Raw genomic sequence first — 25,047 nt, 5'->3', positions numbered from 1 at the left:
GCTGGAGACACAAGTTCAGTCCTTGGTCAGGGAACAAAGATCCCATGTGCTGTGCACCTAAAAATAAATAAGTAAATAAAATTTAAAATAATAATTAATAAAAAGCTTACAACTCAAAGAAGTCCATGGGGAAATGTCAGAAAGGCAAAACTTTAGGTCCCTTCACAGACAAACTGACAAGGAATCTGTATTGTAACACATGAAGGTTAAGAAGAATTGCTATAAATGTCATCCCTGACCAAAATATCCCCCAGTTAGTGAGAGCGCTTTTCCTTCCCCGAGTGAAATTCTATCAATTAGAAATCCACTGTGATTAACAAGCCTTTACAAAGGAAAATACCTCTGAGGGGTTAATGGCCCAGCCCTATGGAGAATTTGTTCAAGGAGATTGCTCTCTTTCCTTAGAACCTTTATCTGAGTTGCACAGTGCTTACAGAGTAGAGGTTTTATTGGGAAAAGACAGGGGAAAGTAAAAGGGAGGAGAGACCTGCCTCTCCCCAGGATCATTGCAATAACCTTCTAACCTGCTTTTCACTTCCACACCCCCTAGTCAGCTAGAGGAACATTAAAAATTGCAAACGAAGCAATGGACAAAGAATTAATCTTAAAAATATACAAGCAACTCCTGTAGCTCAATTCCAGAAAAATAAACGACCCAGTCAAAAAAGTGGGCCAAAGAACTAAACAGACATTTCTCCAAAGAAGACGTACAGATGGCTAACAAACACATGAAAAGATGCTCAACGTCACTCATTATCAGAGAAATGCAAATCAAAACCACAATGAGGTACCATTTCACCCCAGTCAGAATGGTTGCGATCCAAAAGTTTACAAGCAATAAATTCTGGAGAGGGTGTGGAGAAAAGGGAACCCTCTTACACTGTTGGTGGGAATGCAAACTAGTACAGCCACTATGGATAACAGTGTGGAGATTCCTTAAAAAACTGGAAATAGAACTGCCATATGACCCAGCAATCCCACTGCTGGGCATACACACCAAGGAAACCAGAATTGAAAGAGACACGTGTACCCCAATGTTCATCGCAACACTGTTTATAATAGCCAGGACATGGAAGCAACCCAGATGTCCATCAGCAGACAAATGGATAAGAAAGATGTGGTACATATATGTAATGGAATATTACTCAGCAATTAAAAGGAATACATTTGAATCAGTTCTAATGAGGTGGGTGAAACTGGAGCTGATTATACAGAGTGAAGTAAGTCAGAAAGAAAAACACCAATACAGTATACTAATGCATATATATGGAATTTAGAAAGATGGTAATGATAACCCTGTATGCAAGACAGCAAAATAGACACAGGTGTATAGAACAGTCTTTTCGACTTTGTGGGAGACGGCGAGGGCAGGATGATATGGGAGAATGGCATTGAAACATGTAAATTATCATATGTGAACCAAATCGCCAGTCCAGGTTTGATGCATGAGACAGGGTGCTCGGAGCTGGTGCACTGGGATGACCCAGAGGGATGGGATGGGGAGGGAGGTGGGAGGAGGGTTCAGGATGGGGAACACTTGTACAGTCATGGCAGATTCAAGTCAATGCAGGCAAAACCAATACAATATTGTAAAGTAAAATAAATAAATAAATAAAACTAAAAAAAAAAAAATTGCAGATCAGGTTGTGGATTTCCCTTCCCACTGCATCTGACATGCAACAGAAGACCCAGGAAAATCTCCCCCAGCCTAGCTGAATCCCACTCCTTTGCTCCCAAGCCCAGCCCCACTGGCCAGCCTCCTGCCTCCAAGCTTCCTCTGCCTTTAGGTTCTGTACTTACTCTTCCCTCTGCCTGGAGCTCTCTGCCCTGGATCTTCCTTGACCAGCTCCTCATCCTCCTCACCACTCAGTCCACACTTAAACTTTGTTCTTTCGGAGAGGCCATTGCTGATCAGACCCACATGACCATTCTATCCCATCTCTTGCTTCTCTTCATAGTCATCATCACGATTTGAACTTGCCAGACTTATTTATTTACTTTCTGCACACCTCACACACACACACACACACACACACACACACACACAAACTAGATGTACACTCCATCAGAACAGCTTGTGTCAGCACCCAGAGTGGTACCTGACCCAGAGTAAGTGCTCAGTGAACATTGTGGGGCAAATGCGAATGTGCATGAAGGTGATTGCATGGTGCTTCACCACCCACCACCATGAAGCTCAGCCCTGCATCTGAAAAGGAAAAAGAATCCTCTTATTCTGCTCTTTATTCTGTTCCTTATTCTGCTCCCCACACTCTGTGGCCTGTCCCCACTCCCTCAGGACACACCCCTGTTATTCATACTATGGATGTTCAAGTGTCAAGAAATTTGTAGAAGGCCCATGAGGGCAGGCTTGTCTGAGGGCGTGAAAACCCCACCAGTGACAGGTCCTAGAGTGGGTCTGACTCAAGGATGCCAACCACTCATCCAGAGATTCATAAAGTTGCCAGATATCAATTTGTTAAACCATCATATGCTCATGAACACCTGCTCAAGCAGAACCTTTTGTGGGGGGCCACATTACTGAAAGTGTGTGTGCTCTGTGGGAAGTCCAAAGAAAGGCTTTATGGACACAACGCCCTCCGTCCACACATACACACCCCACATGCAGGTGTGAATGACTGACAGGCAGATGGGATGACTGTCAGGGGGCAGAGCCCAGCCCCGCCTCCAGCTGCACTGCTCAGTGCTGGGATGCAGCCCAGTGGGTGACCCCTCTCCATTTGAGAGTGCACTGTAACCAGGAGCCCACATAACTGCAGGGTCATTTTCTAGACACAGGTTCGATATGTTTAACCTAGCTGCCAGGTCAGGAAGATTATTTGCCAACTATTTCCTACACAGGTCTCCCCTGCGGACCTCAGGCACCACCCCAAGGATAGCCTTGTAGCCCTGCTTCTATGCTCGGGAGGACATCTTGCTGTATCCCAGGACCAGCCAGTTACCTGGGTCATGATGGGGCCACTGGTCTTTTGTAGGCTGAGCTGGGAACACATCCTCCACTTGTCACATTATTTTTATGGGAGCAAGGACTCTGGCTTCACAAAAATCCATGGACAGGATAAATTGTGGGGCTTCTGTACTCTTGCCATACCTGCTAATAGTGTTTCTCAGAGGCAGAAGTGCTGTGGGGCTTTTTCGTCCTCCACCTTCCACTAAGCATCCTTTCCACCTTTTCCTCCTTCCATTAAGCATCCTTCCTGTCATCTCTTTTCATAGTTACTATTGTCTTCAACAGTGTGTACAAATCCATTTCCCTTCCTTCAGCTCTTTCTCCTTTCCAGGCTCTTATCTTGTGAAGTACATACTTTGGAGGTATCTGCTCAGCCCCTGCCTCTCCTCCACTCTTTAGAATTATCCCCCATCTATTGGAATATCCACTGGAACAGTGGGAGAAGGAGGCTGCAGGAGAGGAGATCTCCAAAACAAAGTGAGAAAGTGCCATCCTGTACCTGCTCCAGCTCCTGGCTCTCAACCCCTGGGGAGCTTCCCAGGTGTGAGGTGGCCCATCACTAGATATCTGGCAGTAATTGTCCACATTGAAAGTGTTTTCTCACTTGTGATCAGAGAGAATGTCTTCTATATCCTCTGGCCTTCCTTGCTTTTTTTTAGTGGTTCACTATTTAATTGAAGTGCAGTTGATGTCCAATATTGTATAAGTAACAGGTGTACAATATAGTGATTCCCAAGTTTTAAAGGTTATGCTCCATTTATAGTTATTGTAAAATATTGCCTTATATTGCTTGTGTCGTACAATAAATCTGATATACGCTTACGCATGGTAAGTCACTTCAGTTGTATCCGACCCTTCGGACTGTGACCCTATGGACTGTAACCTGCCAGGTTCTTCTGTCCATGGGATTCTCCAGGCAAGAATACTGAAGTTGGTTGCCATGCCCTCCTCGAAGAGATATTACCAACCTATAGCTTATTTTAGTTACATATGTATTTGGCTGCCTCAAGTCTGTCTTGCAGCTTGCAGGATCTTCCTTGCTCATGCAGGATCTTCCCTTCCGGCGTACAGACTCTTTTATTATGGTGCGTGGGCTCTGGAATGTGGGCTTAGTTGCTCTAGCATGTGCGATCTTATTTCCCCAACCAAGGATCAAATCCAAGTCCCGTGCATTGCAAGGCAGATTCTTAACCACTCACTGGACCATCAGGGAAGCCCATTATCGCTTATTTTATACATAATAGCTTATACTTCTTAGTCCCCTATTCCTATCTTGCCCTTTCCCCTCTTCCTTGCTTTGACTCATGTTTTACTCCCTCCTCATCCATCCTCAGCACTTCCGCTGGTCTTTTCACAGCCATTGTAAGACCCTGAGATTAGCAAATTGGCCTCTGGGTATCCTTACCTAACAGATTCTAGCTGCCAGTGGGCCTGAAGCAAAAGCCTGGGAGAGAGGGATCAGAAACGGCAGACGAGGGGTCTTAGGTCCCATCTTGATGGGGCCTTGCCTACTTGTGGCAGATGACAGATCTAAAGGACCTCATATACTCCACACACTGAATTCAGCAGCAAGGGCATCAGGGCACAGTGCTGGGCCTTGCTCACCTGGGGACCAGGACAGATTCAGATGGCCCTCTGCTCAGGCCTGACCCCTCAACCCTGCTCCTTCCACCTCAACCTTCTCCTTCTTCAGAGTCCAGACTCCTTTCCCCATTGGTCCTCTCCTCCTTCTCTCCATACCAGCTGCCTTTAAACACAAGCAGAAGCAAATTATTTATGAGGAGCCCATATTTACGATGCATTCGTAATGCCAGGGAAGACACTGATAATTTATTTAATGAGCACAGACGGTTGAGCACGATGAGTTCGCAAATGATTCCAGTCAGACATTAGTTTTGTTAATTTTCTGTGAGCGCTCTGCTTTGATTTAGAGCCTCAAGCGTACCTCAGACCCACCAATCTCCTCAGCATTTGTGTCACTCTTACATGAGGCCAGCTCAGGTGAGGCTGTAGCACAGTCACCTTGCATCGTGGTCCTTCGTTCCCAGCCACATGCAGCAGCCGCTTCCCATCACCCAGACATGCTTGGCCGCCTCCCCCATCCTGCCCTCTGGGCTGCCGGCTCTGTTCTGCAGGAACCTCCCCAACCTGCGGTGCACCAGGCCTACCTGTGTGGGACTGAAAAAGAGCGTCCACAGCCAGACTTTCCTGGGAGCCTCACCACAGATGCCCCCTCACCCCACACTGGGGTTTGTGCCAGTCACCACTGGCACCATGACCAGTCGCAGACTTGGAAGCTGCTGGCACAAGCCCAACTGTAGTAAATTAACAGGTGGAGATGTTTTCCAGCTGCCAGTGGTGCACCTGTCCATGTGCCTCAGGATGTGCCCCTGGGGATGCAGAAGGCCCACTGGAGCTAGCAAAAACTCTGCCTGAGCTTCAGTGTCCCAAGTCCCCTCCTCCTGGTATCCTCAGCGACCTTATCTTTCTTTATCACCTAAGCAAACACGGACTACAGTTTGCTGCCTACGTGAATTTTAATTTTTTAATTTAGCTATTTTTACCCAAATTATGCAAATACATGGGTTAAAGAAACAAACAGTTCTACAAAGATTGTATTCATAAAATAAAAGCTACCTTCACCTCTATTTTTATTTGGTACTTATCTCTGTATCCTCAAAAAATATATTTAGATCATTCCTTTGGAGTGTTTTCTTTCCATTTCAGGTATAAACTCTTGGCTTCCCCTGTAAAATATGATATCTTAGTTCTCTTTCACTTCATCTCCTCTGCACAAATATTTCTAGTCCAAGAGTCAGTACACAGTGGCCCTTGGCCTGCCCCCTGTTCTTGTAAATAGTGTTATTGGAAGATGACCATGCCCGCTGTTCATTGTCCATGGCTGCTTAAAACTTAGCAGTTTCCACAAAGACCATCTGGCCCAGAGAGCCTAAAATACTTATTATCTAGCTCTTTACAAAAACATTTATCAATTTCTGTTAGTCTTTGCCTCCTACCCATACAGTTCCATTGAATTCTGGTTACAGATCAACATCCAGGGTTTCCCTCATAAAAACCATCTAAATGTGGTGCTCAGATGAGCCAAGTAGTGCACTGCGAGTACTTTTTCTCCCTGTACATTTTATTTTCACTTGCCTGCATAATTGCCTTTTTTTGTTTCTTTGCTTTCATTTCTTTACACTTAATACTAATTCCACAAACTCTTCATCAGGTGTGTAAATATGGTTGAACATATTAAAGTATTGGTCTTATCCAGTTGGAGGTATTGCTCTAGGAGCCAGTTGACCTGCTCCAATCTAGACTGGTTACTCTGAAATGCCTGCTGCACACCCACCATCCTGCTGCAAAAGGGGCAGTCCTTTTGCATCTATGCTATGCTTAATCCCTTATTTCCAGAATCTATGTCTTTCATTTTCTTGATTTAATCCAATTTTAAAAGAACTCATACTTCATTATGATCTTGAGAAAAAATACAGAGGTGGTACACTTTTTGAGTCTTCACATCTCTGAAAATGTCTTTATTCTATCCTGTTAATAATTTATTGTTAGGCTTAAAATTGAATTAATGGGTGAAAATCAAAATCATCTTCCCTTGGAAGTCAGAGGACATTTTCCAGTCTTCTATCAGTCTTGCTATTGAAAAGTCTGATGCCACATTGACTTCTGATCATTTGGGGGTTTTGTATGTTTCTCTCTTGGGAGTAATTAATTCACTGGTGTTTTCAGGTTTCTCAATGTGACTTTATCAATTTCTATCACGTGGGCAAGGTGCTAGGCAGGCCCCTGCAGTCTGGAAATTCATCTCCTTTCATTCTGGAAAATGTTTAAATTATTCCTTTGATTATTTCCTTCCCATCAATTCTCCATTTTTCCTTTCTGGAACTCAAGTTATTTTTATGACTGATCCTCATTTTTTTCTTTCTTATTTTCTATCTTGTGTTTAGTCCCTTGTTCCGGGAATTGAACATGAATGGGCAGGTAAGAAACACCAGTCAGTTGAGTAAGTCTAATATGACAGATGGGACCAAAAGAAGAAGCAGAATATTTGAAAAATGAAAACTTGGGGGAAATTATTATTGGTATTCTCAAAGAGATACGAAAAGAATAGGAGGCCATGAAAAAATGATGTTCAGAGAGTATAACAACAGCACAGTGACAGCAAAACTAAAATTTCAATGGAAAAGGAACACTCAGAAACCAATGGAAGCTCTCAGTGAGCCCAGCCACCGGGACAGGGTGACAGGATCATTTCTAGAGGCACTTCTGATATTGATATCTTTTGGCCTTTTCTTTTTGGATAAGAAAATAAGCAAAATCTACAGAGAGGGCAGGAAGAATCTGGATGCCAGTGGGAAGGGAGGCTGAGATATTAATAGTATGGAAATAATCAATTAACTGTCCTGTATTCACAATGATACCCCCAAATCCATGATCTGCCATTCTACTGTCTGACTGTGCAATGGTAAAGAGGATTAAGCAAGGGGAGAGGTGTGCAGCTTCCAATCTCATCTTAACCTAGAGATTCAACCAGTTCTATTTAACCCTACCTGAAGCTCCATTTCCAGGGGTATATTATGTCCCCAATTATGGGGACTTTGTGGATTCTGGGACAACAGTTGATTTACTTCTTGACTTTCCCTACTTCTAACTGAGGATTTTGCTTTATTGTAGCTGCTAAGCCAGTTATCACTAATGCAGTCTTCCCAGCTGCCACACTATAGGCAGTTCTCCTGTTCTCCTTTTCTTCACAAGAATTTTATTTTGTCCTCTTGAGGATCCCTTTAGTGGCTTTTGAATGATGTTTCAGGTTAGATAAAAAAAAAAAACTAGCTGCTTATATTCAATCTGCACCTTTCAAAGAAGTCTCTCAGTATAAAATGCATGAATTCCATACCTTTCTCCGTGTCATTGGTGTTTCCTACCAGACCTTATTCCACACCATGCTCATAGCAACTACTTAGCAAATGCTTGCCTGGCCCAAAATTAGCACTTAAGGTACATTTTTGGAATAGCTGATAAATATCCTCACATTCTTGTTATTTTTTAAACAATTTTAAGTCTTTGCTTTATTTTATTTTATTATTTTTTCCAGGTGCACAACATAGTGATTTGATATTTCTGTACATTACAAAATGATAATCATGATAAGTCAAGCTGCTGTCTGTCAACATACAAAGTTATTACAATATTATCGACTGTATTCCCTACATTGTATGTTTCATTCCTGTAACATTTACTTTATAACTGGAAGTTTATACCTCTTAATATCCCTCACATACTTCACTCATCCATCAACTCCCTCTCCTCTGGAAACCACTTGTTTTCTGTATCTTTAAGCCTGTTTCTGTCTTGTTATATTTGTTTTGTTTTTTAAATTATGCTGCTGCTGTTAAGTTGCTTCAGTCGTGTCCGACTCTGTGCGACCCCAGAGACAACAGCCCACCAGGCTTCCCCGTCCCTAGGATTCTCCAGGCAAGAACACTGGAGTGGGTTGCCATTTCCTTCTCTACCTAAGTAAATTCTACACATAAGTAAAATCCCATGACATTTGTCTTTCTCTATCACACTTATTTCACTTAGCAAAACACTCTCCAAGTCCATCCATTGTCTCAAATGGCAAGATTTCATTCTTTTTTATGGCTGAGTTGTATTCCATTATATGTATATAGGTAGATAGATAGACAGATACTGATATTGCATCTTTTTTATCCATTCATCATTCCACGGACACTTAGGTTGTTTCCAAATCTTGGCTTTTGTAAATAAAGGTGTTGTGAGTATAGAGTTGCACATATCTTTTCATATTAGTGCTTTTGTTTTCATCAGAAAAATTTCCTATAAGTAGAATTACTGGACCATATGGTAGTTCTATTCTTAATTGTTTGAGAAACTTCCATAATGTTTTCCATAGTGACTATACCAATGAACATGCCAGCAACAGGACAAAGGAGTTCCCTTTTCTCCACATCTTCACCAACACTTGTTACTTGGAGTCCTTAATAGCCAGTTTGGCAGGTGTGAGGTGGTATCATGTCGTTTATATTTGCATTTCCTTGATGATGAGTGCTGTTGAGCATCTTTTCATGTGCCTGTTGCCCATTTGTATGTCTTCTGTGAAAAATATCTATTCAAGTGCCCTGTGCATTTTTAAATCGGGTTGCTTGCTTATTTTGCTGTTGAATTGTACGAGCTCCTTGTATACTGGGGGTATATTTTCTGCAAATACCTTCTCCCTTTCAGTAGGTGGCCTTTTCATTTTGTTGATAGCTTCCATTGCTGTGCAAAACTTTTTAGTTGGATGCAGTCCCATTTGTGTATTTTTGCTTTTGTTTACCTTGCTTTTGCTACCTTTGGATGTTGAGGAAACAACATCCAAAAACTATTGCTAAGATCCATGTCAAAGGGCATACTGCCTTTGTTTTATTCTAGGCAATCTATGGTTTCAAGTCTTACATTTAAATCTTTAATCCATTTTGAGTTAATTTTTGTATGTGGCATCAGAAAGTAATCCAGTTTGATTCTTTTGTATGTAGCTGTCCAGTTTTCCCAAAACCATTTATTGACGAGGCTATCTTTTCCCCATTGTATATTCTTGCCTCCTTTGTCATAGGTTAGTTGACTGTATAATTACGAGTTCATTTCTGGGCTCTGTTCTATTCCACTGATATATGTGGCTGTTTTATGCCTGTACCATACTATTCTGATTACTGTAGCTTTGTAGAAGAGTTTGAAATCATAGACCATGATACATCCAGCTTTGTTTTTTTCTCAAGATTTCTTTGACTATTTTGATACTTTTGTGTTTTCATACACATTTGAGAATTATCTGTTCTAGTTCTATGAAAAAAACATCACTGGTATTTTGATAGGGATTGCACTGGACCTGTAGATTGCCTTGGGTACTATGGTGATTTTAACAATAATAACCCTTCCAATCCAGTATATTGGAAGGACAGTATATCTTACATTTTGTTTGTGTCATCTTCAGTTTCTTTAATCAATGTCTTATAGCTTTTTGAGTATTTTACAAGTCTTTTACCTCCTTGGTTAGATTTATTTTTAGATATTGTATTCTTTTAATGCAATTATAAATGAGATTGCTTTCTTCTCTTCCTGATAGCTCATTGTTAGTGTATAGAAACACAACAAGTTTCTGTAATTTTGTATCCTACAAATTTGCTAAATTCATTGACTAGTTCCAATAGTTTTGATAGTGCATTTAGCATTTTCTATAATATATTGTCATCTGTAAAACATGACAGTTTCATTTCTTTCTTTCCAATTTGGATCCCTTTTATTTCTTTTTATTGTCTAATTGCTGTGACTAGGACTTCCAACAATATGTTGAATGAAAATGATGAGAGTGGGCATCCTTGTTTTGTTCCTGGTCTTAGAGGAAAAGGTTTCAGGTTTTCACTGTTGATGTTGGCTATGTTTATTTCTATGTATTAGATAGGTTGATTATGTTTACAGATCTTGGAAAAGTGGTCCTATGTCCTATGGGGCCTAGCAGCACACTCCTCTGGTCACCAAAGTTATATAGTCTAGGGTGCCCCCATGTGGACTGTGTTGTCCTTCTGTTGTGGTGGGGATGACTACTGTGGGAACACCCGTAGGCAGGACTGGACCCCAGCCAGGTTCACTTCTTGGCCCTGCCCATGCATAGGCTGCTGGGCGGGACCATGTCCTGGGGTGGCTGCATGCAGAGCCAGAGGGAGAGGGGTCCTAAGGCTGGTGCTGGTCCACTAATGGGCAGGGTCAGTTCTTGGGAAATCTAGACATGGGATCCAGAGGGGTCCTGGGATGGTACCAAACCATGGATAGGAAAGGATGGGTCCCAGGGCATCTAGCAGTAGTACCCAGGGTGTCCTGGGACTGGTGCCAGCCTACTGTGTGGCAGGGCCATGTCCCAGGGTGGCTGGCTATAGGGGGTGTAGGGTCCCAAGACTCCTGCCAACCAGATGGTGAGTGGGCACATACCCAGTGCTAATAAAGTATAGGGAGGACTTAGTACCATTGTCTTAGTGGCATAATGGGTGCCACCAGCATCTATGTCTCCAGGGATAGTCCTATTCACCTCCTACCTCTCTGGAAGGTTCTCTAAGATCAGTAAGTTGGTCTGACCAGGTGCTTTCAGTTTACTGTCTCTGCACTGGGACTTGAGGTATATGAGATTCTGCCTGTGCCTTTTAAGAATGGAGTCTCTGTTTCCTGCAGACCTCTAGCTCCCCCATATATAAGCCCCATGGCTTTCAAAGCCAGATATTCTGGGGGCTCATCTTTCTGGTGCAGGACCCTTGGCTACAGAGACCCATGCAGGGCTCAGACTCCTTCTTCCTTGGGGAGAATCTGTACAATTTTATTGCCTCTGTCTTCCCATTTGTGGGTCACCTACCCAGGGGTGTGGGTCCTGACTATCCCACATCTACATCCCTCTTACATGTCTTGTATGCTTCCTTCTTTAAACAGTTAGTGATGGAAAATCTTTTCTGCTAGTTTTTACATCATTACTAGCAATATTTGCTCTGTAAATAGTTGTAATTTTGGTGTGCCCATGGGAAGAAGTGAGCTCAGGGTCTTCCTACCCTGCCATCTTGGCTACATTGTCATCATTTAAAACCTCACCTGACTTTCCCCTTCTTCAATCTTCCTTTTGCCAGTCCAGGTTCCATCCACGCTGAACTTGCCTCTGTGTTGCCAGTATGGAAGCCACTAGCCATATATGTTTAGTGATATGTCTCCAGATAGAGCCCTACTCTCTCCCACATTCCCACATGTCTATTTTACATATGTTGTTCCTTCTACCTGGAATGTGATTTTTTTGTTTTTGTTTTTTGCTTATGGGTTTTATTGAAATATAACTTGCATGCCATACAACTCACTCTTTTAAAAATTTACAATTCAGTAGGTCTTGGTATATTCACAGAATTATGCAACCCTCATCATATCCAACATCAACATGCTCCAGACTGTGTTGACCCCAGACCCAAAGAAGGTAACAAAATGTACATTAAATAGATGTTTATCAGCATGTTACAAAGTCCAAGTTAGTTCTGCTCACCAGGAGTCTCAAAGTAACCATCTTGTTGAGGTCTGAATGCCAGGTTCTTTTGTAGAGTCAGAGAGAAGCAACAAGTATCTGAAGTCAAAAGGCAGAATACAGAAGGAAAGGCAGTGGGGAACTAAAGTGAAAGGATCTTCAATTTTGCAAAATATCTCCAGAAATGGTCAGACTTTGGAAGGGTTGTGTTAACCTCTTCTCTGTTTTTGTAGTCTTCACAGGTGGCCAGGATCAGATTATCTCTCTATGAGTGTAACAAAGGCACTTCAGTCTGACAGTCAGGCAGAGGGTCAGGGTCCTTTGAGGCAGGTCAATATGTATGATTACAGTAACATCAGCAACGAAAAGCAAGTCAAAGAAACACTTCCAACAGGGAGTCAGAATTAACTTCTCCCTACAACAGTTGTCCACGGTCAAAGTCCATTTCACAATCTCATAGAAAAAAAAGGCAATGACTCTTCTAATTGCTGCATCAGAAGGATCTTTCTGGGAGTGTCTGTCATTGGTACCAGTGTTTCAAATGTTGAGATTAGTCTTTCTTTGTTCCTCTTGGAAAGTGTCTCAGTTCAATTCAGTCACTCAGTCTTGTCCAACTCTTTGCGACCCCATGGACTGGAGCACACCAGCCTTCCCTGTCCATCACCAACTCCCAGAGCTTGCTCAAACTCATGTCCATTGAGTTGGTGATGCCATTCAACCATCTCATCCTCTGTCGTCCCCTTCTCCTCCTGCCTTCAATCTTGCTCAGCAGCAGAGTCTTTTCCAATGAGTCAGTATTTGCATCAGGTGGCAAAAGTATTGGAGCTTCAGCTTCAGCACCAGTCTTTCCAATGAATATTCAGAACTGATTTCCTTTAGGATTAACTGATTTTATCTCCTTGCTGTCCAAGGGACTCCCAAGAGTCTTCTCCAAAACTACAGTTCAAAAGCATCAATTCTTCAGCTCTCAGACTTCTTTATGGTCTTTCACATCCATACATGACAACTGGAAAAACCATAGCTTTGACTAGATGAACCTTTGTTGGCAAAGTAATGTCTCTGCTTTTTAATATGCTGTCTAGGTTGATCATAGCTTTCCTTCCGAGGAGCAGGTGTCTTTTAATTTCATGGCTGCACTCACCATCTGCAGTGATTTTGGAGCCCAAGAAAATAAAGTCTGTCACTGTTCCCATTGTTTCCCCATCTACTTGCCATGAAGTGATGGGACCAGATGCCATGATCTTAAGTTTTTTGAGTTTTAAACTCAATTTAAGTTCAATATTTCTAAGTTGAAAGGTGGAAAGTGTCTACTTTACATCTTTCAACTTAGAAATATTTAACTTCAAACCCAGCGTCTGGGTTTGAAGCAGCATCTCAACTTAAAGAAATTAGCCCTTTTCTATGTATGGGGAAAGAGTCATGGCTCATTAAAATTACTTCCTTAGTGTATACCCCCTCAGCTATCTGGGGGCCTGTAATCCTGTATTCTCAGAATTTCTTCAGGTGGAACATGATCTTTTTCTGCACTCTTAGTTTGAAATTAAAGTCTTTCCTGGAAGGCCTTCTATAAATCACCCATTCCTTTTCAAAATTCTGGGTTAGATGTCATTCCTTTGTACTCTCAGAGAACTATGAATTTATCCTTTTATAACACTTAACATGGTTGTTATAAATATATATTTACTCTTTTTTCTGCACTATACCAAGAATTCATCCAGGAGGAGTATTCATATTATTTACCTCCATTTTCTCAAGACCAATTTCAATGTCTAGAATTGGATATATTTTGAGGGGGTGAGTGAAGAATGAAGAAGTATTAAAAAAAATAAAGAGGGAAAGAAAAGGTAGAAAGAGTGACAAGAATAAATTCTGGCATATACTTCCATTTGACCTATGCCTTCATCACAACTCATTTTCACTAATATTTGATTTCTTTTTTCCATTAAATTATGTGGTAGACTTTATTATTTCTCTCAAGTGTATGCTGTTCACCCTTAGAGGATCATTATAACTCCCACTTCATTAACATCAGATTTGGCCACATGACTTGCCTTGTCCATTCAAATTGAGTGAAAGGGATATTGTGACATTTTAGAGCTGAAAATTCAAAGTTATTTTGCAGTTCAGCCATATTTGCATTTATTTTGCCACAAAATCAGTGATGTCTCATTTAGGAGCTGCTTCTTCTTCCTGGATCCCCAAATGAAGACAACGTGAAGCATAGAAGTAGCTAACATACAATAGAACTGACCTCCAGGTGGATGGAAAAATTAATCTTTGTTGTTGTAAATCGCTGATTGAAGGTTGTTTATTGTTAGTCGAGAAGTTAGCCTAAGCTGAATGATAAGGACAACTGGTGACAATCCCATGCTATACGATGCAAGAAGAGTCATAGGACTTGAGAATATAACCATCAGAAGGTCATCCTATTAGCCTCCTCTCCAACAGAAAAATCCTCTGCCCAGAACCCTGGGTCTTTGAAACTCTACCCAAATTCCTTTGGTGACAGGGAAAGGAACTCATTAGACTGCGTGTCAACTCATATCATTGTTGGAATTCAAATTGTCCAAATATTTTTCAGTTGGTTTTCCTCCACTGGTTCTAGTCCTGCACCTGTAGCCACTCAGATCAATCCATTCTGTATTCCACAAGGCAAAACTTGATCTATTAGATGCTTAGTCGTGTCCAAACTAAACATTGCCAGTTCTTACTTTATTGTAAGACTTGGAAGATGAGACTGAAGCTATTCTGACTCTTTATGATAAATAAAGGCATTTTTTCTAGTCCAAAGGTACTCTAATTCTTTGTATATTCCACAAATGGAAATGGTACTTTTTAAACAAATTTTCCTATTTTAAACATCTTTAAAATGAACAGAAACTTTCAGTCCATGAGCTTGACCCTTTAGTAAAAATATATTATCAATATTTTGCCAGCTTGCTGCCAAGAAAACCTTTTTAAAATACACATGGTTTGGTTAACAGGTCTTAAAAACAATGTGCATTTTAAATGCCTCCAAAGAATCAAGAGATGAATTTAGCCCTACATAGATGCCACTACGTTTACAAGAAACCCATCGTGGTTTTATCTAATAAGCCTGTCACTGTATTGCTTTTAAATAACCAAAAAGGCAATTGTTAGGAGAAATAGACTCTGAGCAACCATGGAAGTTAGAAGAAAATAACACTACAGTGAATTAGCAGGGTTAAAAACTATTTCCACTTTGAATAAACAGTTTTCTTTTTATATTATTGATCCTTCTTATTTAATTACAAAAGTAAATCATGAATACAGACATATAAAAAATTCAAGCGCTATTGAACCCTACAGAGCAACTGTCCAATAGAACTTTCTGTCATGATGGAAATGTTCTATATCCATGCTGTTCAATAAAGTAGCCATTAGCCACCTGTGGCTACTGAGCATACTAGAAATGAGCTACTGAGACTGAGGAACTCATTTTAATATTTATTTAATTGTAGTTAACCACAGTTTAAATACTTACGTGCACCTTGCAGCTACCACATTGGACAGCCCAGATAAAGAATTAAAAAATATCACATGCATCTTCAAAGCCCTTAAGAAACCATTATTAATGGTTTGGTATATTCTTAGGAGGATTTTGTGGGAGGAAGTATGCTATATGTCATGTATAATGAATACAGAGGTTTACAGTATGGCCTCTGGAGGCAGCCTGTACTCAAATTCTGAGTCTGTAGCATACCATCCAACAGAACATGCATGATCTGAAGCAAGTTTATTAGCCTCTCAGCTTCCTCATATGTAAAATGGGACTAAATCTGATAATTATCTACTAGGGTCTTTTGAGAAGTAAATTATCCAATATATTTAAAGCCCTTAGAACAATTCTTAATATATCATAAGCATTCACTAAATGTTAAGTAATAGTATTGATATTATTATATACATGTTATTCTGTGCCTTATTTAGTATTTCTTGCCACAGAAAGCATTCCATGTCGCAATGTATAGATCGACCTGACTTTTTTAATGTAAACTTTTTAAACTATAAAAAAGTAAATGTACATCATAAAAAATAAACAGAATAGTAAGAATTTACTGACTTTCACTTGCTTAAATGATAGACTGCTGCCATGTCGCTTCAGTCGTGTCCGACTCTGTGCGACCCCATGGACTGCAGCCTACCAGGCTCCCCCGTCCCTGGGATTCTCCACACAAGAACACTGGAGTGGGTTGCCATTTCCTTCTCCAACGCATGAAAGTGGAAAGTGAAAGTGAAGTCACTCAGTCGTGTCTGACTCTTAGCGACCCCAGGGACTGCAGCCCACCAGGCTCCTCCATCCATGGGATTTTCCAGACAACAGTACTGGAGTGGGGTGCCATTGCCTTCTCCCAAATGATAGACTAGGTAATTCAAATTAATCCCTCCCTAAGATACTTTAATAATTGCATCAAACATGGTTTTAAACTGATTAAAAGAATTAGGAAATTAATAAAATAGGGAAGAATTAGGGGGAAATAGTGGCCCAGGGAGACTAGTCTTGTTCTCTATGCTCATTTTTCCCTGACATAATAGTAAGGGATACAAATATTGGGGTTACCAGACACCTATTTTAAAATAGCTATACTTGTGCTCAAGGAAATAAAACGCAAAATTGAGAATTTCAGAAGAGGACTAGAAACTATAGTGAAAAGCCAAATGGAAATCCCAGCATTAAAAACATTCAAGGAGTGTTTCATAGTTTTCAGTTATCTAGAAAATTTTACAAAATCAATTTTATCTGTTACTTTTAAAATTTATAAGAATTCACCTATAAAATCATTTGGATCTGCAGTTTCTGTTGTCACTGATTCTGTTTTGTTTAATTATATCTTCTAGGTGTTTTAAGAAAGTTTTTAATATGATAGCCATTAGCCATCCATATCTTACTATCTTTTCATATATGTACTATATCTTTAAATTGTCTCTGTTTTCAATTCTAAATTTGTTTTTGTGTGTATGTATCTTATAATTTTCTGGATCCATTTCAGGAAACAAACTTTTGGCTCTGTTGATCTTCTTTCTCATATATTTGTTTTCTGCTTCTTTAGTGTCTGCTTTTTATTATCTTATTACTTTCTATTATTTTGTGTTTATTCTGGTTTTTCTTCCTTACCTCCTTAACTTTGTAGAACTTTGACTTAAGCCTTTCTTCTAACATGGGCTGGGGCTCAGTCACTTCAGTTGTGTCTGACTCTGTGGCCCCGTGGACTGCAGCCTGCCAGGCCTCTCCGTCCTTGGAATTCTCAAGGCAAGGGTACTGGAGTGGGTCGCCAGGTTGCCATGCCCTCCTCCAGGGATTTTCCCAACCCAGGGATCAAACCCATATATTTTACATCTCTCACATTGGCAGGCGGGCTCTTCACCACTAGTGCCCCCTGTGAAGACCTTTTACTAACGTAAGGTCTTTTTAAATATTTATATAATTTCTCTTTAAGTACTGTTTGAATGTTTTCCTATTTTATATTAACATGTAGCATTTCACTACAACACTGCTTCACTCTAAACAATGTAGTACTGTTTTTGTTTCCCCTTACATTATTCCTCTGATCAATTTATAAATGTCTTATATTTCCAAAGACAGACGTTTTTATCCTAAGTTTAAATTGTGGGCACATGATGTAGTGTGTATAATACAGATTCATTGGTATTTCTGAGTTGTTTTGCAACCCAGAACACGGTATCAATGTTTGTAAGTACTCTGTGTACACTTGAGAAAAATAACATCTAGAATTTTTGATAAAGGTTTCTAAATATAATTAAATCAAATCTATTAACTCTATTGTTTAGAGAACAATTTACAAAATCAATTTCATGTCTGTACATAAGCAATAAACTGTTAGGAATCAAAATTTTTAATGACCCTAAACATTTATGATAGCATTTAAAAAACTCAGGTCCCTAACAAAATGTGTTAAGGCCTCTGTGTTGAATATTATAGAACTTTATGGAAAGATAGTATAAGATTTTAAGTAATTAAGAAAGATATTTTACTCATACTTTGGAAGACTCAGTGTTACAGAGATGTCAGTTCTCCCCATTATGTTTGTGTGTGTGTATGTAAATTGACAAATGGCTCTAAAGTTTATACAAATGTACAAATAATCAAATAATCAAGAATATCTAAGACATGCTTAAAGATGAATCAAAATCAGGATTTATTTTTAAACACAGTCATTATATCAACATGGTTTTGATTCAGGGAGAGACAAATTAGGCTAATGAAACAGTTCAAAAACCCAGAAATAGAGCCATTCATATATGTGTATTTGCTTTATGACAGAGAGAATCTGTAAATCAATGGAGAAAGGAAAGAATTTTTCAATAAATAAGACTGAACCAGTCAGTTATTCTTACTGAAAAAAAAAGAAAGAAATTAAATCCAAACTTATACCATATATGAAACTTATTTTCAAGTGAATTAAAATCCCAGCTATAAAAGTTAAACTATAAAACTTTAAAAATGTCTTTATTACCTCAGCTTAGGAATTAATTTATGAAGATAACAAAAGAAAACAAAACAAAGTTAAATTCAATTAAATTAAATAAATTTTGTTAACTGAAAGAGCATTGAGAAAGAGAAAAAGAGAACCCACAAACAGAAGAAGAAAGGTAATATGTATAACCAATAGAGAACATGTGTATTCAATATATAAAGTACTCTTACAAATAAACAAGAAAAAGACAAAAAAAGGATGGAAAAATAAGCAACAGATGTATCAGACACTTGACAAAGGATGAAATCTCAGTGGTCAATGAGCACACAGAAAGATGCTCACCCTCATTAGTAACCAGAGAAATAGAAATTTAAACCACATGGCCATACAAATTTTCATTCAACAGATTGAAGAAAATTTTAAAGTCTAACAGCACTAGATGCCACTAGGATGTGGAGCAAAGGGAACTCCCATATACTCTCAGTAAACATATAAATTGGCTCTTCCATCTTTGACGATGGGGTTTCACCCTGGACCTGTGCAAAAGTCATGCATACCCTAGAGAAACTCATGCACACATGTACCAAAAGACATCCATTCAAAAATATTAACCAACATGGGAATGAATGAATAAATTATGATACAAGTCACTAACCTTTTATACAAAATACAGTGAGTTTTTTAAATTTTATAAAGACAATAGAATATGTGTGCATGTATATATATATATATATATATATAAAACAACACACCCACACATAGATACCCAGATATATGATGCAACACTCCAAATTCAAATATAAAACATTTTCTGAAGCAAAAACACAGGGCTTCCCTTGTGGCTCAGTGGTAAAGAACCTACCTTCTAAGCAGGAGATGTTAATTTAATCCCTGGGTCAGAAAGATGTCCTGGAAAAGGAAATGGCAATCCACTCGAGTATTTTTGCCTGGGAAATCCCATGGACAGAGGAACCTGGCTAGGTACAGTCTGTGGGGTCTCAAAAGAGTCAGACAGGGCTTAGAGACTAAACAACAGCAATAACAAATGAGATATTACAGCTAATTGAAAGGCAAAGCCAAAATCCAGTCATTTATATGGGCAATCAACAATGCTTATTTAAATTTGCTACTAGCTGAAGCCAAAAAATGAATTTTCACAATAAATTGGATCAAAAAAATACCCCAAACATCAGTTCAAGTTTTTTACTTTCAGAATTTGAGAAAATGGATGGTATACATTCACATGACGAAATTCCATAGAGCAAAGAAAATGAATAAACTATAGCTACATGATCAGACCTGGGTTGAATCCCTGGATTGGGAAGATCCCCTGGAGAAGGGAACGGCTACTCACTCCAGTATTCTTGCCTGAAGAATTCCATGGACAGAGGAGCCTGACAGGCTACAACCCATTGGGTTACAAAGTGTCAGACATGACTGAGCAGCTAAGCACAGCCCATGATCAGCAGGGATGATTCAGAAATATAATAACAAGTAGGAGAAACTAATCAAAAATAGCAAGACTAACAGTATATTAATTAGGGACACATGTAATTGTAGCAAAATTGTAACAAAGGAAGGAAATGATTAACAATGGATATTTCTGGAAGAAAGACAGGGATGTGATCAGAGAATATTGGTTACTTCCTTATTTTCAAATAATGTATATATTTTAAATTATATACATGCATACATACAGTTTGTATATATAATACATTTCATAATAAAAGTAAAAGATATTAATCAATTGATATTGATTTTTGTATATTGATTTTATAACTAGCCATCTTATTATTCTTTTTTTATTTCCAATACTTTCCCACAAATTCTTTTGGTTTGTATATGATAGTATCAACTGCATACAATGAAAAATTTTGTAGCCTTTCTAACATTAATACTTATTTCTTTTTTCTTATAATTGCATTCACTGATGCTTCTAGATCAATGCTGAAATAACTGATTTTCTTTGTTCAACACCACTCATGGATCGCCTGTGCAGTGTTCCTCCAGTAAATGTGTAAACAACTTTTTCGTGGTCAGAAGAGTCTCAGGATGACTCAACCACTTGGAAAGACAGGCAGCGAGCCTCTGTGAACTAGAGCTTGAGTTTGGTTTGTCATTGTACAGGTGTGGGAGGCCGGGACATCATCCCACTGCTCCCTGTGAGCCTAATGGAAAGGGCCGAAACGACAGTAGCACTGCCCGTGGGCAGGAAAGCAGACACACAGTGGACGATGAACTCATGCAAAAGCTGGGCCGAGTGCCTTCCCCGCAGAGTCCACAAGTGCTCCAGTCAGGCTCACCTTCGATTACAAAGCTGGCTGCCTCAAACATGCAGGAAGGAATCCTCTGTCTCAAACCAGACACCTGCCTGCCTGTGACAGATATGGCCCCACAGGCCATTCTCTGAGCAGAGTGCAGCTGAATCCAGAACAAACACCTCTCTCCGAGGCCCCGTGTTTCACTTAATAGAGTTCAAATTGAGTGTCCAGAAACCTTGATGCTTTTTTACTTCCTTGATGTCTGCAGGGATTCCCGGGCTGCCTTCCCAGCCACATCACAGGACCTCCTCACCAGAGAAGGCTGCCGCTACTGAAGCTTACCAATTGTTTAGGAAACAGTGCCAGGATGAGTTGTTGAAAAGCTGGCTGAAAACATTAGGGAAATATATAGAGAGATAGATAGATATAGATACAGATATAGATATAGATAAATAGAGATATAAAACGTCACACTTGCAGGCAGAAGGTGTGTTTGTAATTGCTTCCAGAGCTTGTGGAAGCTCTGGAACAATAGCATTGAGATTTTAAGAAAATACAGATTCAAAAGTCCCATCCCAGGCTAAAGCAATTAGAATCTCAAGATAATAGAGCCTGGGAATGAAAGTTTTTAACAAGTAATATTAGTTAGCTATTACTGTATAACAAACCACCTGAAACCCAGTGGCTTAAAGTAGTAAGCATTTTTTTATCTCATAAATCTACAGGCCAGCTGGTCTCAGCCTTGCTCATCATTTATCTGTGGTCATCTGTAGTTTGGGTAGGTGGTTCTACTGACGTAGGCTGGGCCCTCTCATTTGAGGGGGATGGGCTGGCTAAGGCTGGTCTATGATGACACTGACTGGGACAACTGAGCTCCCATCCACTTAGTCTCTCCTCTTCCAACAGGCTGGCCCGGCCTTGTTCAGGGTTCAGAGAGAGAGCAAAAGCAAACAAGACTCCTTAAGGCTTAAGCTTGGAACGGGTACACTGCCACTCCCACCTCAGTCTATTTGGTCAAAGCAAACCGTAAGGCCAGTCTAGATTCATAGAGAAAGGGAAGGGACTCGGGTAACCAGCTTAATATAACATGTAGCCCACCTCCTCATCAGAGTCTTCATGGGAGAAGCCCAAAGTCCCACTGCAGGAAGTGTGGGTGTGGGAGGGATGAAAACTGAGGACATTTTTGCAATCAATCTGCTACACATCTTCCCTGGTGAGACTAACACAGGCAACCTGGCCTCGGTCTACACACCATCTGTGTATTCCAGGTGCCAGTGCCTCAGAGAAGGCCATTCAAGGCCTCCCCTTGTGCCATGCATCCATGGGCCTGAATTAATTCTCACATCCCAGAGTCTGCACCTTGTTTCTAGGACCAGAATCTCAATCTTGCCAGCAATGCAAAGGTAATCTTAGGCTGGGATGACACCAATCAACTCACAAAAGCCTCGGTTCTTACCAACCAACGGCTGATCAATTCCTTTACACAGAACATGTAACCAGCTGTCCAGACATTCAGATCAGCATTCTTTTCCTATAAGCAAGGACTTGGGAACACAAATCAGAACCAGAAGGCTGTTCTTTGTATCAAGTAGGGCCATTGTAGAAAAACCAGCTCAAATGGACTGAAAGAGAAAGTATGGACTACACAGTACAGTTGTGTGGGTCTGGCTGTAGGTTCCATCTTGACCCAGGCACTCAAATCATGGTTTCTTGCTTGGGTTGTCCTACCTTTCAGCTCTGGCATCTGCTATCTGGGTTTCATTCTCAAGCTGCACTGGGGCCTCTGTTCCATGCTCGCTGCCCCAGCGACCTTGTGTCCTTCTATACTTCAGTAGGAGAAGCAGGAGAAAGCAGCCAGGAAGGAGGTACCTTATAGGGTGACCAAGTATCCCAGCTCACCCAGGACTGATGAGATCGCTCTGGACATAGGACTGTCAGTACTAAAACCAAGAAAGTTCCCAGCAAACCTCGATAAATAGATCACCCCAACAAGTCACTTTAGCTTTGACACACGTGATGCTCAGCAACCAAGAGCAATGCCCAGAGGTGATCCAGTGAGCCAGGCTGAAAATAACTGACCTAAGAGATTGGGAGAACTCAGAGTGATTTTTAGGAAATTGATAAGCACAGAAAGCACAGCAAGATTGTGGGGAAGGGTGGGAAGGGTCTGTTTTGGAGAAAATTGAGGCACAGTGGCCAACAGGAACAGAAAGAAATTCATGGGCCCAAACTGACTGATGACTGGTGTGAACAGACGATAGAGACGAGGTGCTCTCCCTCCTCCAAGTTCCCATGGCTTCTCTTCCCCAGAGTTCTGACAGCTGTCAGAGGATTTAGACACTAAAATGATTATGGTATCCAGCCTTCCACCCTCCTCTGCACACATCCACACACAATATATGATTCAAAAAATAAAGTGCAAGGAATTCCAATGAAATTTGCATTTTCCCCACTTTCTCACTTTGTTGATAGCCCATCTCTTGGTGTTCTAAAGGCGTAACAGACTTGCCCACAGGGTCATCCAGGCCTACTCCTCACAGCATAATGGCCTGCTGACCTGGGTGTCTTCTGCTTGACACTGGATGCTCCCACAAGGCAGGCAATCCACCTAAATTCCCTTCATAGTCCCAGCCAGGGCTGAGCACAAACATCAAGTAGACGGTGTTCTCCAACGAGGCAATTTGAAGAGAGTTTAATAAAAGGTTATTTACAAAGGTATGGATAGTGGTTCTTGATTCTGCTACACATTCAATATCCTGGAGAATCTTAAATTGTACTGCTGTCCAGGTCTCATCCCTAGAAAATCTGATCCAACTGGTGTAGAGCTGCACTGTCCAGACTGAGATGTGTTTTAAGTATAAGTTATGCACCAGGTTTTGAAGGCTTAGTAGAAAAAAAGTGAAAGCGAAATATTTGCTTTAATAATTTTGAGAATGATTTCTTATCGAAATGTCAAAAATATGGAAATTAATTGTATGTTTCTTTTGACTTGTAATAGCATAGCTACTAGAAAATCTAAGATTATGTGTGTAGCTCAAATTCTATTTCTGATGGGCAGCACTGGTCCGGAACACAGCCTGGGCACCAGGCTGGAATTTTTTTAGAACTCCTCAGGTGACTCTAATGTGCAACCAAGATTAAGAAACAGTGGCTCAGAGAAATCATAAGAGACAGTGCAGTAGCCTGTGACTAGCAATAGCAGGGAATGTTTAGTTTGCACTGGCAAGGGGAGGGGGTGATTACAGGAATACTGGAAGGGTAATTCTGTGAAGAGAACTACCCGGCAGGAGCTGGTCTTTCATGGAGGAATGGGGTTCAAGAGGGAGGAATCCAGGGCAATAAACATTCAGATCCCACTCTCCTCCTGCCTGGATCCCCCACTGGTTATCCCCACTGTCTGAACACAATTGACAGCCAAATGACAGGGGAGCTGAGCTGATACAGCACATCCAGGTCACCCTCCCTGGATCAAGAGCAAGACTGATAAGGATGGAGAGTGGATTTGAAGGGGCAAAGGGACAATATCCAACTCAGGCACTTAATGCATGTCCTGGAAATAAATTAAGAGCCCACAGATAAAACACATAAACCTTTAGAGTAGTAGTACTAACCACAGGTAGGCTGTACACCTCCCATCTCTCCAGTCCTGAATTCTGAATTAAAATCCAGTGAGAAGTGCAATTAACATCATTTGAGTTGCCCAGAAGAGTTTTCAAAGCTAGGAAGCTCCTAGTAATCTTCTTTACTCACAAACTGTAATTTTGAAGTCCTTGGTTACTTCAGTTCCTATAGGAAAAAAAAAAGTCAGCTAATAATCCTAATAACCACAATAGGGGCTGTACTAGGCTAAACTATCATTAATGAGATCTACCTGCACTCTAGATACAGGGACAGTGGACTGCCAAGGGATGGCCTTCTCCCTGTGATCACAGAAGTGGAACCAATCATTCAGACACCTATCAAGCCCTGCTTGTGTCATAACTACTATTGTTCCATTGTTAAATCCAGTATCAACAGGGAAGCAAAGGCCTCGCTGCTACTCTAACACACTGAAGGAACACAAGGCAGAAGGAGGAAATGCAGAATTGTGATCAGCAGCCAATCCAAGTAATCATAGTACAATAAAAACCCAACAACCACAGAGAGAAGAAAGAGGTGACATCCCCAACCCCACGCCAGGCTCCCCAGCTCAAAGAAGCCTGGGAATATCCACAGAGGGGAGATGCTTTCAAGTCAGTAAGCCTTAACATGATTGTGGTACTGAATGGGCCATTTTAATTACTGAAATGAAGATTTCCT

General features: G+C 40.6%; 1 long non-coding RNA gene across 1 annotated transcript; it reads right to left on the bottom strand.

Moving 5' to 3' along the window:
* Window positions 1-23,145: 23,145 nt before the first annotated feature.
* LOC133254805 (uncharacterized) lies at window positions 23,146-24,670 on the bottom strand. Its single transcript, XR_009738771.1, has 3 exons — window positions 24,620-24,670; window positions 24,360-24,534; window positions 23,146-23,631 (listed from the first exon to the last, which is right to left on the bottom strand). It is a non-coding gene; the product is annotated as an uncharacterized LOC133254805 (long non-coding RNA).
* Window positions 24,671-25,047: the final 377 nt, after the last annotated feature.

The sequence above is a fragment of the Bos javanicus genome, chromosome 1 (genome assembly GCF_032452875.1).
Source record: "Bos javanicus breed banteng chromosome 1, ARS-OSU_banteng_1.0, whole genome shotgun sequence".
Classification (NCBI taxonomy): Eukaryota; Metazoa; Chordata; class Mammalia; order Artiodactyla; family Bovidae; genus Bos; species Bos javanicus.
This window is presented reverse-complemented; position numbering and strand designations above follow the sequence as displayed.